Consider the following 2378-nt stretch of genomic DNA (forward strand, 5'->3'; position numbering starts at 1 on the left):
TCCCCAGGGATGCTCCGGTTTGGGATCCCCAGGGATGCCCTATTTGGGGTCCCCAGGGATGCTTCACTTTGGGATCCCCGGAGATGCCCCATTTGGGATCCCCAGGGATGCCCCATTCGGGATCCCCAGGGATGCTCCGGTTTGGGGTCCCCAGGGATGCCCCATTTGGGGTCCCCAGGGATGCCCCATTTGGGGACAGGGGCTGCAGGAGCCCCCTCTGCACCCCCCGGGCAGGAGCAGCGGCAGGGAGGGGACACAGGGGACGCATTTTGGGGTCATTTCCCCCCCTCCCACCCCTCACCCCGCTCCTCGCCCCCCCAAGGCAGCCCCACACCCCCCTCTGCGGCCGGTCATTTCCCCCCCTCCCACCCCTCACCCCGTTCCTCGCCCCCCTAAGGCAGCCCCAAACCCCGCTATGGGGCCGCGAAAAGGGATCCCAATCCTCCCCTTCCCCTTTCACCCCCTGTTCCCTCTCACCCTTTTGTGGTTTTGTGGGTTTTTCTCTATTTAGGGCCTTTTCAGCTGCTTCCTTTTGTTCTTTTCATCCAGACCCTGTCATTACATTTTCCATTCTTCCGAAGGAAAAAACAAAACCAACCCAAAAATCCTCTTCCCGAGGTCCTTCCCCAGCTCCTTATTCCCGGCTGCGCTCATGGATTTGGGATCACGGGGTGCTGGAACCCCCTTTTCCCCAGTTCCCGCTTCCCTGTGGGGTTTTTTGGGGTTTTTTTGGGGGGGATGCTGTGGGAGGAGAGAGGGAATATCCCAAAAAAAGCCTCTCCATCCCTGCTCGTGCTGGCGCATCCTCTTCCCGTCTTTTTTTTTTTTTTCTTTTTTTGGGATCTGGCCATCCCAAATTACCGGGGCCCCGGGGGGGGCCGGGGACCTGCCGGCTCCGGGCTCCCGTTCCCTTCCCTGCTCTGCTATTCCCGCTTGGAATGGGGCCTGGAGGAGGGGGGGAAAGGAGCAGCTGAGCCTTTCCCATCCCAATTCTCATTTTTCCCTTTTTTCCCCTTTTTTCCCCCTTTCCCCTCTTTTTTCTTCTTTTTTTTTTTTGCCGTTTTCCCCCCTTTTTTCGCCTTTTCCCCCCCAGTTTTCCTTCCTGGCTCCAGGAACAGCAGCGGGAGCCGCTTCCCTCTGCCCCGCCCCAAGCCAAGCAGGTGGCGGAATGCATTCCCACATTCCCGCATTCCCACATTCCCACATTCCCAGATTCCCGCATTCCCAGATTCCCAGATTCCCAGATTCCCACATTCCCACATTCCCACATTCCCGCATTCCCACATTCCCAGATTCCCGCATTCCCAGATTCCCACATTCCCACATTCCCACATTCCCATATTCCCGCATTCCCGCATTCCCACACTCCCGCATTCCCACATTCCCGCATTCCCAGATTCCCGTATTCCCACAGGATCCCGCATTCCCACATTCCCACATTCCCACAGGATCCCGGATTCCCAGATTCCCGCATTCCCACAGGATCCCATATTCCCACAGGATCCCAGATTCCCACAGGATCCCAGATTCCCACATTCCCGGATTCCCGCATTCCCGCATTCCCACATTCCCACATTCCCGCATTCCCACATTCCCACACTCCCGCATTCCCGCATTCCCACATTCCCAGATTCCCGCATTCCCACATTCCCACACTCCCGCATTCCCGCATTCCCACATTCCCAGATTCCCACATTCCCGCATTCCCACAGGATCCCGGATCCCGGCCCTTCCCCTCCCGCTGCCTTGGGAGCATCCCGCGGGTTTCCCTGGGAATGGGACGTGGAGCCCGGTGGGGACAATTCCTGGCACCCGGGGAAAATCGGGATGCGGGGAAAAGCAGGACCCAGGGGAAAACAGCACCCAGGATAAGGAGAATCCGGGATAAGGAACACCCGGGACAGGGAAAATGCGGGATAAGGAGCACCCAGGGCAGGGAAAATGCGGGATAAGGAACACCCCGGACAGGGAGAATCCAGGATAAGGAACACCCGGGACAGGGAAAATCCGGGATAAGGAACACCCGGGACAGGGAGAATCCGGGATAAGGAACACCCGGGACAGGGAAAATCCGGGATAAGGAACACCCCGGACAGGGAGAATCCAGGATAAGGAACACCCAGGATAAGGAGAATCCGGGATACGGAACACCCAGGATAAGGAGAATCCGGGATAAGGAGCACCCAGGCGCAGGCAGCACCCAGATTTTGGGGAGGGGGGGTTGGAATGGGACCCCGCCATGGAATCTCAGCATTCCAGGTGCCTCCTCCCTCCCTCCCTCCCTCCCTCCCTCTCCCCCACGCCGTGGGATCGCATCCCGGAGGGATGGGGCAGGGAGAGGGGCCGGGATTTGGCCGCTGCTTTGGCCAAGGTCCCGT

Source organism: Corvus brachyrhynchos, unplaced genomic scaffold (genome assembly GCF_000691975.1).
Source record: "Corvus brachyrhynchos isolate BGI_N302 unplaced genomic scaffold, ASM69197v1 scaffold212, whole genome shotgun sequence".
Classification (NCBI taxonomy): Eukaryota; Metazoa; Chordata; class Aves; order Passeriformes; family Corvidae; genus Corvus; species Corvus brachyrhynchos.